Source organism: Leopardus geoffroyi, chromosome C1 (genome assembly GCF_018350155.1).
Source record: "Leopardus geoffroyi isolate Oge1 chromosome C1, O.geoffroyi_Oge1_pat1.0, whole genome shotgun sequence".
Classification (NCBI taxonomy): domain Eukaryota; kingdom Metazoa; phylum Chordata; class Mammalia; order Carnivora; family Felidae; genus Leopardus; species Leopardus geoffroyi.
Genome location: NC_059328.1, coordinates 176,566,600 through 176,581,294, shown reverse-complemented (window position 1 = coordinate 176,581,294; position 14,695 = coordinate 176,566,600). Strand labels below are relative to the sequence as shown.

Here is a 14,695-nt window from a genome sequence, read left to right as displayed (position 1 = left end):
ATTAAAGAGTACATTTATCATGATGAACACTGAGTAATGTGTTGAAATGTTGAATCACTCTATTGTACACCTGAAACTAATAGAACACTGTATGTTAACTAACTGAAATTTAAAAACTTTAAAAACAGAAAATATACAAAAAGTTATAAAAAGGTGTAAAGTTACATAGTATATATTGTGCTAATATAGATATATGTATACATTATATATACATATATATATATACATACAAACATACAATGGCCCTAGTTATTCATATTATCTTTTCACCCAACAATTATTACGGGGATTTATTATTATTGTTTATGAAGACATTCCTAGTTATTTTAAGTGCTAAATATTATTTCTTATGTGAATATAGCATAAAATATTCCATCAATCCCCACTGATAGATGCTTAGGTGATTTCCAAGTTCCCAGTCTTAAAAACCATGCTGCAGTGGGTATCCTTATGTATGCTTCCTTGTGAACATGTATGAAAGTCGCTGGGTAATTTTCTAGAAATGCAATTGCTAGTTTGAAAAATATGTGCCTTGATCATTTTTATTAACAGTAGGCCTTAATATGAAGTAGCCTTTGTGTTAGGTAAGACAGCAACAGAGCATATGTAGAATTCAGTGACGTTTTTCTGTTTGTAAGCCAGATGGAAATCAGTGAATGAGACTCCCAGAGCCAAAAACTCTGTTGAGAGATTCTCACAAGTAGTGTGTAGCAAGGAGGAAGACTCATCAATGTGGCAGTGGCAGGAGGGCAGGACTCTTATTCTGATATTAACGAGGATTTTAATCTTGTAAGTTTCCTGAGACATTACAGAAAGTCCTTTGTTTGAAATACTTCAAAGTCAGAAAAAAAAACCCAACATGTAGTTCAGAAGGTAGAGAAATTAGAAACATCTGGTAAGTTTGGTTGCGGACCTGGCTTGTGCTGACATGGAGATGTAATAACCAGGCGGTTGACTAGTCCAGTCTAATTTGGGTGAATAATATTTTCTCAGCAGTCTCCTGGCCACAAACTATCAAAAAGCAATGGGAACATGCTGTAAAGTGCCTTGATGCCCAGAACAATTACACTCTGGAAACATTCTCTTGGCTGGCTGAATGTGACCTATGACCACGACTCAGTTCATTCCACAAACAGAATTAGTCACAGAGCACATGTGAAATAACACTCTTTGTAGGACTTTTCTTGTGTTGATTTTCTAAGTGCATGATGCCATGATGGGTGCTCACACTTTGGAATGCTGTTTATTACCTCATAATAGCAGGGATGGAAAATAATGCAACACTTTTCTTTATATAATTATACCAGTAGCATTTTCCCCATGTGGTTATGGATTGTACTTTTTTCAGAGCTGTCTTATATATGAACGAGGCCAGTATAAGAATCTGGCTTTGGTTTAACATATTTTTACTATCTTAATGTCATGCAAATAACATGCAAGTTACTTGTGCTCTAAGAAATGTATTGATTTTCAGTTCAGCCCTGTTATCTGTCTGATCACTTTCTTTTTAAAAAAAAAATTTTTTTTAACGTTTATTTATTTTTGAGACAGAGAGAGAGCATGAATGGGGAGGAGCAGAGAGAGAGGGAGACACAGAATCTGAAACAGGCTCCAGGCTCTGAGCTGTCAGCACAGAGCCCGACGCAGGGCTCGAACTCACGGACCGTGAGATCATGACCTGATCTGAAGTCGGACGCTTAACCGACCAAGCCACCCAGGCGCCCCTGTCTGATCACTTTCTGATCCATCTCTGATCTCATGAAGGAAAATTAATTACTTCACTTTCATGTAATATGTGTGTATTTCAAACATAAACCAGTTGATTTACTTGTCACTTTGCATTTTAATTTATTTATTTGTCTCCAAGTAGGTGTTTACTCCTCAAAGTTAGGAGTATTTTATTTTGTAAACTACTCTTGGTGACTGTCAGAGTGCCAAATTCATAATAAGTAAAGAATAAATGTTTATAACATGAATGTATCAGTCAGCTAATCAGAGACCATGAGATACTTTGATATAAAATCCAATCTAGCTGCTAATAATTTTTCTCCAGTGGGTACATTCTTGCATTTGGGTTTCTTAAAACTTTTTTTTTTTTTTTACTAATCCATATTGTTGGGTGATTTTCCAAAGGCAGCTGTGAGTTTCTGAGTATATATTCTGAAAGCATCAGTATGTAATTCTGTAATTAGTCAAGATAGACCAATTTTGTGATACCACTTTCAAAGACTTCTGAAGATTCTGTTATTTGATGGGAAGAGTTTGTTCTAACTGAAAATTATAGTGTCTTGCTTTCTCCTACACCGGGACATTATAGCCTAAGAAATGTCCTAAATACTGCATCAAATTAAAGAAGCTTCAAAAAGTATCTCTTATCAGGAATCTATTTTCTGAATTATTTGTAAACTGCATCATCAAAGTGTGTCTATCAAGCACTGACATGCAGCTAGTACATCCCTGAGTACCATACCGATTAAGTTGTCTTTGTAGACCCGTGATGCAGCACAGTTGTGTTGTTTTTACAGTTCTTTTCAATTCTGGATTCTGTATCCCTCTGATTTTGCTTAGAATTCTATTTGCTTGAAAGTTGAACATGAGGTTTAGTTATTGATTCTTCCTTTGTAACTTAAAAAAAATTTTTTTTAATGTTTTATTTTATTTTTGAGAGAGAGAGAGAGCACAAGCAGGGGAGGGGCAGAGAGACAGGGAGACACAGATTCAGAAGCAGACTCCAGGCTCTGAGCTGTCAGTACAGAGCCTGACATGGAGCTCGAACCCACGAACTGTGAGATCATGACCTGAGCCGAAGTGGGATGCTTAAACGACTGAGCCACCCAGGCGCCCCTGTCACTTTTAATTTTCAAAAACAATCCTTCCTAGTTTGCCGAAGAAAGCATTTTCTTGGGCCCATTCTCCTCAAAGCTCCTGCCTTAACCTTTCGTTTTATGTGGTCTAGCCCAATTTGATGTCAAACCTTTGTTCTTTCTTTTGTAGGAATATAGGTGCATTAAGGTATCATCAGGCAAGACACAATGATGTTATTATATACCTTTTCTGTTTCAACAGGACTAAGGGATGTGATTCAAAATATGAAAGTCAAGATTTTATTTACAATAGAGAATGTTGGGATATATGTTAATAATAGAGTCAAGCTATGTTGTGTAGCTTTGAGAAAATTATGTAATATTTCCAAGTTTCCTTCCTTGTCTTTAAAATATGATGAAGGTTGTAAATGATTCTGTTGAGTGACTTGTGTAGCTGATACATAGTAGGCACTAAAAATGACAGCTAATAGAATTTAAAGCTGCAAAAAATCCTGGGAGAAATAATCTTTCTGAGCTTGGTATATATGTGACATGCATGCTGCCACTCCATGTGGCCCTGCTAATGGGTCAGTAACTTTTCCATTGTTTCTGCGTGCAGCTCTAGGATTACTTATAAGTAGCCAATGCCAGGTAACCAAAGAAGAAAAATGAGTTGAAACTGTTTTTTCATCCCTCATAGAGTCCAATCCTTTTATATTATAGGAGAGAAACCTGAGGCCTAGAGAAGTTACATGATTTCCTCAAGGCGGTGTGCATTTAGTGAGTGGTCAGAACCTGTACTAAAGTCAGAACTGTTAATTCAGATCTCTTTCATTGCAATATTGGTCAGACTTGTGCACCTTCTTTCATAATAACCAGAGCCGAGTCTCATTATCACTTGCCATTTTTTCTCAAGCAAATAAATTAACCCATGATTTTTTTTGTTTATTTATTAAAAAAAAATTTTTTTTTAACGTTTTATTTATTTTTGAGACAGAGAGAGACAGAGCGTGAACGGGGGAGGGGCAGAGACAGAGGGAGACACAGAATCGGAAGCAGGCTCCAGGCTCTGAGCCATCAGCCCAGAGCCCGACGCGGGGCTCGAGCTCACGGACCGCGAGATCATGACCTGAGCTGAAGTCGGACACTTAACCGACTGAGCCACCCAGGCGCCCCACCCATGATTTTTTTTGAATTGATATCTACTGGTTTATATAAATGAACCCTACTGACCACTTTACACTGGTGATTATATGTATTTTTTTAAAAGCCATGGTGTTTGATTCAAACCTTCTGTTCTATTGGCTTTCAGAAAAGAAGCCCGAGGGTCAGCAAATGTTGAAGGAGGTATAATCAAGGTAAACAATTAGATAAATAGAAGAAGTTTCCTAAGGAAGACTAACTCTAAACATTTTCCACATCTTCTTTGATCATTTGACTTTTTTTTTTTTCTGGTCTGTTATATTATGCTGAAATTTTGGGTTTGAATCCCCTGAAGCTGGCAGCAGTTAAATTAATCCTTTTTACTGAGAACATGCTCATGCTTGCTAACAACTACAAAATTAATTTGGACTTCCTTAGCCAAAGGAAAAACAGGATGAGAAAAGACAACGCAGTCTCTTTTCTCATCACTTATGCCTCCACCCCCACTGTTTTTTGTTTGTTTTAGTTACATTTTCAAATATTCTCTCATTTTCCCATGTTCTGCATTCGCTTAGAAAATCTTCTAATAGCACAGAGGACAAACAGGAGTTCCAGAAGTGCTGACTCATCGCAGCAGAAGTCCAGTGGTTTGGCAGGAGACTTAATTTTAAAATGTTGAAATTGGCCCTTTTAAAAATAAGCCCATGGCAGCAGATGTCACTGTTGGTCCATCTTAACTTTAGGGCACTTCTTGAGCAGTGTTTGCTCTGAGCCTATGAGCCCCAGAATCCTAGGTGTTAGGCAGCAGTGTCTTGTGGGACATTTCACGATGGTCTGTAGCACTAATGTGAGGGCCAATTTCTTACCCCTGGGGCCCAATTTAACTACATAGAACTTTTAATATTATGATTATGATTCTCATTCTAATGTCATTTGCCTTTTTAAAATAGGGATCTTTTCCTCGAGGCTCAAATTGTCTTTGTTTCTTTCCTCTTTCTGTGTGTCATTTCCTAAGCATGGAACAGCTTTCTTTTTTTTCTGCTAGGACATGCTTATTTATTCATGTATAGATTTCCTGAGTTCATGTATAAATTTCTGGAATTCTTACATTCTCTAAGGTACTTTCTTCAACGTTAATTTTTTTGCTATTAACTGTGATGCAGTCAACTTTCACTTTTCTGAGTAAATAATTTGTGCCAGTTGTCTGCCTATTGTCTCTCAGTTTCAGGTCCTCCTTTTTGACTCTATTCTGTGGTACTAGGGCCCTGCAAATTTCATTCCTCAGATTTTCTTGCCAGATTCTTGGAGGTTTTAGAGTGGGCCTGGAAGGTATTGGAGAGTGGGCTTTCTATATAATGAGAGAGGGTATAGAGTTTTACGGTTTTAAAATTTCTACCATTCTTCTTGGCCTCAATTCCAAAATGGCAGTTCTCCTGAGATTCTGCTGGTGGCCCCAGCTATGGAAGTGACTCCAGCCTCCAGATGCTTTTGGCACTTCCAGAACAAGTCTCATTGTGTTCCCTTAGAAGTTCCAGCAACAGCCAGCCCAAGTCCCTTTTTTAAAGCATCCACTCTGGGGCCTTGATCTTGTAGCTTCTAGGTTCTGGTTTTCTCCATCTTTTCCCTTTGGTACTTTAACCTCAGGCATTGTGGCTGTTTACTGAGTGTCCTATTTTTGCATATGCAGCCATCTTAACACCTGCAGAACCAATTCCCTCCAATAAGTTCCCTCTGTTAAGTGTGGGTTTCTATTTTCTTAACTTGTAAAATCTCTCTCTCTTCTCTCTCTCTAGTCATATATATTTCAAATTATATTTAATGTGAAAAGTAGGAAAAAAGCAAGTAGCATTCATTGCATTGTTTCTTTTTTTTTTTTTACTATTTATTTATTTATTTATTTATTTATTTATTTATTTATGAGAGAGAGAGAGAGAGAGAGAGAGAGAAACAAAAAACAGAAACAAGCAGGGGAAGGGCAGAGAGAGAGAGAGACAGAGAGAGAGAGAGAGACAGACAGAGAGAGAGAGAGACAGAATTGGAAGCAGGCTCCAGGCTCTGAGATGTCAGCACAGAGCCTGATGTGGGGTTTCAACTCACAAACCGTGAAATCCTGACCTGAGCTGAAGTCAGATGCTTAACGGACTGTAGCCACCCAGTGCCCCTGACTTTAAAGTTTATTTATTTATTTTGAGAGTGAGAGTGAGCGTGCAAGTGGGAAGGGGCAGAGAGAGAGGGAGAGAGAGAGAATGCCAGGCTGGCTTCACACTGTTAGTGCAGAGACTAACACTGGGTTTGGTCTCACGAACTGTGAGATCATGACCTGAGCTGGTTGCTTAACTGACTGAGCCACCCAAGCATCCCATTGCATTGTGTTTCTGATTTCTATTTAAAAAATGCTTCCCTGATTTGAGTCTTCAGCATGAGATATGTATGTGATGATTTTGACTACTTGATATGGGATATGTTTTGTGAAATGTGTATATACCTCTTGATAGGATCAAAGCAAAAACTGATGTGAACATTGATAGTAATTTCTCATCTCAAAATTTTTGCCTATGGGGTTCTAGTTAGGTTTTACAATTACTAAAATCACTTGATGCCTGTTTTCTATCCGTGATCTAATTTATACTTCATTTTACAGAAAGCAAACCAAGGCCTTGGAGAGATGAAGGGGCTTCCTTAAGGTCATACAAGTGAGTTGTTAGAAACCTAAAGCAGAACTCAATCTAGTTTTCTTTCTTTTGCCTCAAGCTGCCTTTAGTTGCTCATGATTTAACGTATATCCAGTGCCAGGATTTGTTACCATTTGGTAAGCAATGAACATAAATAATGTAATAATCCAGGGTTTCTTTGGACTAATCATAGTTACATTAATGTGCCATGCTGAGAACTTTAATTTGGAAGAGATAATTAAAGAAGTTGTTGCTTTCTATGAAAGTCAATTACTTCTTTATACTACATGTTTATTCATTCATTCACATTCAGTGAATATGTACTACTTAATTAATATGTGCTATTATTAATATGTATTAATGTACACTTATTAATATGTACTAATGTACATGTGTCAGGGTATTAGTATCATTTTGACTGTTTTAGATCTGTCAACATCCCCTCTTTCTGTTCACAGCAGTGCTTGCATAAATTGGGCTACATTAACTTATTCTACTTCCTCAATTCTTTTCTATTAAACCCCCTACAATGTAGGTTCTGCTCCTTTTCTGTTGAAACAATCTTTGAATTCGCCAATGACCTACATATCACCCTATCCAATAAACACTTTCCTGCTTTTGTCTTGACCCATTTTCTGTTGCAATTGACATTGTTGACCACCACTATCCTTCCTGAAAACTCTCCCTTTCTTCCTAGATATTTCTCTACTAAGTTGTTCTCCGTTTCCTATTGCTAGTTCTCACATCTCCTACGTAGGATCTCAGATATCGATGACCTCCAGATCTCTGTTCTCGGTCTTGTGCCCTTCTCATTATATTTTCTCCCCACATGACCCTATTTTGTCTCACTTTCTGACCTTCTACCATCATTTCTGGGAATTTCAAGGTTCCCAAATCCGTGTCTCTAACCTAGACCTCTTTCATCATCTCCACTGTACATCTGTTTGCTGGAAAGCCACTCCATCCACAAATAGCTTTGTTCCATCCATACCAAAGCACTTGCAGCTTTTGTTCTTATCATGTTCCATATCTCTGTATTTCAAATCTTACCCCTATTTGGAATGCTTCACTTCTTGTTCACTTTCTTCATATAGTTAAATTTTTTTTTATTAAAAAAAATTTTTTTTTTAATGTTCATTTATTTTTGAGACAGAGAGAGACAGAGCATGAACGGGGGAGGGGCAGAGAGAGAGGGAGACACAGAATCGGAAGCAGGCTCCAGGCTCCGAGCCATCAACCCAGAGCCCGACGCAGGGCTCGAACTCACAGACTGCGAGATCGTGACCCGGGCTGAAGTCGGACGCTTAACCGACTGAGCCACCCAGGCGCCCCTAGTTAAATTTTTTTGAAAGCCCAACAACCTCATTTCAAATATCTCAGTTTAAATGCCTTATTTAAAACAGCTCCCTTAGTTAAAATATTTCTTTGAGAAACATTCCTGCCTGATACTCCATTGTTCATACTTCTTTTCTTGTTTATACTTTTCTTTTACTCAGACCACAATCCTAATGCTTGACTGTTACCATTGCTTTGCTTTTCTCCCTTACTAGTTTCTTTTGGTAGTCTCCAAAGATGAATGCCATCAATATCTCATCTTCCTATACATGTATGCTGCTTCTCACATAAAGAGAGGGAGGCTCTTTCCCCTTTTCTTGAATGTGCACTGGACTTTTGACTTGCTTTAGCCAACAGAGTTTGGCAGAAGTAACATTCTGAAATTTCTTAGTGCAGGCCCCAAAGGGCTTGCAGCTTTCTTGTCTTTACCTTTTGCATCCTAATTGCCATGCTTTAAAGATATTCAAGTTAGACATCTGAATGATGAGACGTCACAGAGACACCCTGAAGAATGAAGGCTATTATGGACATTCTAACCCTAGTTAAGCTTCCAATGAATGTAGCTATACGAATGACCTCTTCAAAACTGAGTAGTTGCTCTCAAGTCTAGTTACTTATCAGAATCATCTGGGGAGCTTTAAAAATTATTGCCTCTTGGAGGCTTTTATTTGATAGGTCTGTGCTGTAGCCCAAATCTGTTTTTAAAAAACACTAAACTACGGGGTACCTGGCTCATTCAGTCCAAGGAGTATGTGACTCTTGATCTCAGCTTTGTGAGCTTGAGCCCCATGTTGGGTGTAGAGATTACTAAAAATAATTAAAAGAAAAGAAATTAGGAAAGGCTCTTCACATTTTTGAGTTTCAATTTCTCCACCTTCAAACTGAGGATAATATTATGTATTTTTAAAAGCACTAAGCTATTATCTACAAGATGTATTTCTGATGATACAAAGGGCTGTTTTGGATTGTTCAGAACACTTGTGAAGGTGGATAGAAGATAGTCTTTTTCTATTTAAACAGAGGAAATATAGTACTTCCAGAGAAAGAGACAAGAATAATAGACTGTTGAAGGCATCTAGATAAACAAGGGGTTCACAAACCTGTATGCAAATCAGAATTGTCTGGGAGTTTGAAAATACCAATGTCAGTACCTACTGCAGAACAATGACATCAGAATCTCTGGGTATCAGTCACCGGCACCCACTGCAGACTAACAATATTAGAATTTCTGTGGGTGGAGCATCCAGTGGTGAGAACCATCTTGAACAGAGGTTTGCAAATGGTTTCTGTAAAGGGGCAGATTAAATATTTTTGGCTTTGGTATTTGAAATATTATTGGCCACATGGTCTCAGTCCCATTACTCAACTCTGCTGTTGTAGCACAGAAGTAGCCATAAATAAGACATAAACAAATGAAAAATGCTCATGTTGTAATAAAACTTTATGTATGAGCACAAATTTGAAACTATAGTTTTCTGACCCTTGAACTTGAACAAACAACACCTAATTTAAAAAATTTTCAACTTTATTGGGATAAGATTGGCATGGACAATTGTTAGATATTTAAAGTGTACATTGTGGTGAATTGATATACATATATGTTGTGAAAAGATCCCCTCCCCATCTAGTTAATTAACATACCATTGCTTCATGTATTTACCTTTTTTCTTTTTTTGGTGAGAACTTTTAAGTTCAAATCTATTTGCAAATTTCAATTGTACAAGTGTTATCAACTTTAATCACTATGTTTTATCTGGCAACAAATTTTCTAGTCTCTGTTTCTATGAATTTGAATCCCCCACCCCTGGATTTTACATATAAGTGATGCAGTCTTTCTCTGTCTGGCTTATTTCACTTAGCATAATGTCCCCAAGGTCCATCTGTGTTGTCACAAATGGCAGGATTTACTTCTTTCTCGTGGCTGAATAATATTCCATGGTGTGTGTGTGTGTGTGTGTGTGTGTGTGTGTGTGTGTAGATGTATCTTTGTTTCTATCTCTATAGCTATATCATCTATATCTATCTATATCTCACATCTTTATCCACTCATCTGTTGATGGACACCTAGGTTGTTTCCTTATCTTGGCTATTGTAAATAATGGTGCAATGAACTTGGGAGTGCAAATATCTCTTCAATATTCCATTTTAATTTTTTTTGGAAATCTCTACTTTTAGGCTTATTCTTCCAATTTTTAAATATTGTCAACTAACTGAAAAAAAATTAAATGCTGTGTAAGTCAAACTAAACATGCGTCTGGGCTGGACCCAGTTTACTGCATCTGTGGAGAGTCTGAGCCATTACAGAATCAAGACAGGGTTGGGTGTGGAATCTGGGAGAGGAATGACTTTGTCAAAGAAAGCGTGTGTGAGGGAAATGACAGGAGTATAAGAGAGATGGAGCGCTGGGCTAGGGAATAGAGCAGTAATGAGTCATTTAAGGAGTCAAAAGAGATCAGTTCTTCCATTTACATTTCTATTAAATAACTTTTATTGGGAAGATGCCAAAATATTTTATAATATTATATTTTCTCTCATGTCTGTATATTTACAGTTATTTTCAGGAAAACAAATAACATCATATGTAGATGATGGGAACTGTTAAGAACCAGGTGGTTTATTATTCAGGACTTTAGGGAGTAGAAAAGGAAAGAGTAGGGGAACTGTCTAGGAGTGGAGAATTGGCCTTGGAGTTCTGTCTGCAAGTAGAGTGGAATAGGGCTAGATGAATATGAGGAGAAAATGTACCCCAGGAATGATATTCAATATTTAGAGTGGAAAGAGAGAACTGGGATTAGACAAAAGTGGAGAATAGCCAGGAATCAAGTCCTGGTGGGCTGGGAGGTGTTTTGGCAGTGTTGGTCAAAGCAGAAGCCAAGGTGAGGTACTGAACTGGGTGGCCAAGATCAGAGCCAGAACTATTGAATACAGAGCCAGGGATCTGGAGGCAGTTTGGAAAGATATGCAAGGGGACTGTGCCAACAATATGTACCCCCTGGTTTGGGAGTTTTCAAGTGGGAAAATTGCTGAGTTCGTAATACATATTATGTAACCTAGTAATTCTTCTTAGGCTATTCTTTAAGTCAATGTTGAATTAAGAGTTAAACTAGATTTAAAATCTGGAATTTTGGTTAAAAAAATTAAAACATCCAAACATATCATCTTTCCAACAAATGTTTTTTAAACAGACCTTTCAGCCAAGTTGCCTAAGAACAACAGTTGATGAGAACTGCACGTCTTCAAACACTGTCTACTGCAGAATGGAAACAGGAACCTCTGGGAATATCTGTGAGTCATAAAATGTTGTAAGGAACTTTCCAAAACGTTTTCTTGCTAGGATGGAGAGTTCTAATCTCATATTGGCAGGCTCTGTTGGCCACAAGGTATACTGTTTACTTTGATTCCTATTCAGCTGTCCTTCATGACCTTGGTTTATCAAGTTTTTGATATATTAGAACAGAAGACTTACATAAAATGACAAGATTGTAACCCCTTCTGTTCTTCTGGTCTCTTAAAAGAAATGCAAATAATGATCCTAATCTATGCTTCCTCTGTGAGTATGTTTAATTCAGTTGTCTTTGAAGGAAGTAGTTTGGATTACTCCCACAATTTTGAAAGCTTATAGTACTGGTAATTGAAGACATACGTTTTCTTTTAATTAAAAAAAACATGTCAAAAAGCACTTCATAATTCTGTCAGAAAAGGGTATTTCTAAGTGTGGTGTGTCTGAATGCACTGGGGTCATTTAATCTAGTTTAAATATTAGTGCTTAAATTTGGAGAAATATAGACACAAATGCATATCTGATGAACATAGCTATCAATGTTAAGAATGGACCAAAAAGTGGGCCAGAAAAAAGAATACCCAATCCTTTGCTCATAAATTCTTTGAGTCTGAATAATTTCTCAATTTATTGTTTACAGATTTTTTTTATTTTTATTTATTTTTTAAAGCAGAGGTTCAAAAGGTTTTGATTATTGTACAAAACTGTGCAGTCACCACCCAAATCATTATGTAGAACATTTCCATAACCTAGAAAGTTCCCATGTGACCCTTCTAGTCATTCTTCCACCACCCCTCTCCTCCACACATTAGAAACAGCAGGGATTGGTTTTGCATGTTCTTGGACTTCATAAAAGTTGAATCATAGAGTATATACTTTCTTGGGTTTGGCTTCTTTGGCTCAGCATGTTTTTAAGATTCATTCAAATTGTGTGTTTAAGTTGTTCATTCCTTTAAACAGCTCAGTAGTATTCCATTGTATAAGTATATACCACTGTCACTTCTTTTGATGATAAACATTTGCACTGTTCCCAATTTTGGCTATTATAAATAGGGATGTAAAAGTCATTTTGTAATGTATGTTTTAATATCCCTTAGGTAAATACCTAGGAATGGGATTCCTGCATCATAAGATTTTATAAGAAATTGCCAAACAGTTGATTATACAATTTTACAATCTTACCAGCAATGAATGGAGTTCCATATCCTTGTCACCTTTAGTATTATTAGTCTTTTGTTTTAACCTCTCAAGCGAGATTGAAACATTAGTACATTATGTTTTTGTTTTTGTTTTTTGCATTTCTCTGATTACTAATGATGTTAAGGAACTTTTTGTGTGTTTATTGACCATCTCTATGTCTTGCTTTATGAAGTATCTCTTTGATTTTTTTTACATATTAAAAAATGTACTGGTACTGCCATTACTGGGTCATGGGGTAAATCTATTTTTAACTTTTTGAGGAAACTGCGTACTGTTTTCCACAGTGGCTGCACCAGTTTGCATTCCCACCAACAGTATAAGAGGGTTCCCATTTCTCCACATCCTCACCAACACCTGTTGTTTCTGGTGTTGTTAATTTTAGTAATTCTGACAGGTGTGGGTGGTATCTCATTGTGGTTTTCATTTGTATTTCCCTGATGATGAATGATGTTGAGCATCTTTTCATTTGTCTGTTAGCCATCTTAATGTCTTCTTTGGAAAAATGTCTGTTCATGTCTTTTGCCCATTTCTTAACTGGGTTCTTTGTTTTTTGGGTGTTGAGTTTGATAAATTTTTTATAGATTTTGGATACTAACCCTTTGTCAGATATGTCATTTGCAAATATTTTCTCCCATTCCAAGGACTGCCTTTACTTTTGTTGATTGTTTCTTTTGCTGTACAGAAGAAGCTTTTTATCTTCATGAAGTCCCAATAATTCATTTTTGCTTTTATTTCCCTTGCCTTCAGAGATATGTCTAGTAAGAACTTGCTAGGCCAAGGACAAAGAGGTTGCTGCCTGTGCTTCTCTAGGATTTTGATGGTTTCCTATATCACATATAGGTATTTCATCTATTCTGAACTAATTTTTGTGTATGGTGTAAGGAAGTGGTCCAGTTTCATTCTATATGTTACTGTCCAGTTTTCTCAACATTTGTTGAAGAGATTGTCTTTTCCATTGGATATTCTTTCCTGCTTTGTTGAAGATTAGTTGACCATATAGTTGTGGGTCCATTGCTTGGTTTTCTAGTATGTTCCATTGATCTATGTGTCTGCTTTGTGCCAGTACTATACTATCTTGATGGCTACAGCTTTGTAATATAGCTTGAAGTCCAGAATTGTAATGCCTCCAACTTTGGTTTTCTTTTTCAGGATTGCTTTGGCTATTCAGGGTCTTTTGTGGTTCCATACAAATTTTAGGATTGTTTTTTCTAGCTCTGTGAAATGCTGATGGTATTTTGATAGGGAGTACATTAAATGTGTAGATTGCTTTGGGTAGTATAGACATTTTAACAATGTTTGTTCTTCCAATCCATGAGCATGGGATATTTTTCCATTTCTGTGTCCTTTTCAACTTCTTTTCTAAGTGCTCTATAATTTTCAGAGTACAGATCTTTTACTTCTATGGTTTGGTTTATTCCTAGGTATCTTACTGTTTTTGGTGCAATTGTAAATAGGATAGATTCCTTGATTTTTTTTTCTGCTATTTCATTATTGGTGTATAGAATTGCAACAGATTTCTGTATGTTGATTTTACATCCTATGACTTTGTTCTGGCAATATTTTGGTAAAGTCTTTTGAGTATTCTATATAGAGTATCATGCCAACTGCCAAGAGTGAAAGTTTGACTTCTTCCTTGCCAGTTTGGATGCCTTTTATTTCTTTTTGTTGTCTGATTGTTGAGGCTAGGATTTCCAGTACTGTGTTAAATAACAATGGTGAGAGTGGACATCCAGTCTTACTCATGACTATAGAGGAAAAGCTTTAAGTTTTTCCCCATTGAGGATGATAATAGTTGTGAGTCTTTCATATGTGGCCTTTATGATGTTGATGTATGTTCCCTCTAGCCCTACTTTGTTGGGGTTTTTTGTTAAGAATGGGTGCTGTATTTTGTCAGATTCTTTTTCTGCACCTACTGAGAGGTTCTTATCCTTTCTTATGTTACTGTATGTCACACTGATTGATTTGCAAATATTGAACCACCTGTAACCCAGGAATAAATCCCACTTGATAGTGAATAATTCTTTAAAGTATTGTTAGATTAGACTTGCTAGTATCTTGTTGAGAATTTTTGCATCCATGTTCATTAGGGGTATTGGCCTGTAATTCTACTTTTTAGTGGGGTCTTTGTCTGGTTTTAGAATCAAGGTAATGCTGGCCTTGTAGAATGAGTTTGGAAGTTTTCCATTTCTATTTTTTGGAACAATTTGAGAAGATAGGTTTTAACTCTTCTTTAAATGTCTGGTAGAATTACCCTGGAAAGA

At 36.8% G+C, this 14,695-nt stretch overlaps 1 long non-coding RNA gene across 3 annotated transcripts in view; it reads left to right on the top strand.

Annotated features, from left to right (window-relative positions):
* LOC123599212 overlaps nt 1-14,695 on the top strand; it is a 197,978-nt gene that overhangs the window by 91,402 nt on the left and 91,881 nt on the right. For 2 of the 3 annotated variants that reach the window (XR_006713042.1, XR_006713043.1), the window contains 3 exons: nt 4,117-4,162; nt 6,589-6,640; nt 11,140-11,239. This is a non-coding gene — a long non-coding RNA (uncharacterized LOC123599212). The remainder of the gene's footprint in view (nt 1-4,116; nt 4,163-6,588; nt 6,641-11,139; nt 11,240-14,695) is intronic. The other variant, XR_006713044.1, reaches the window with a different exon arrangement.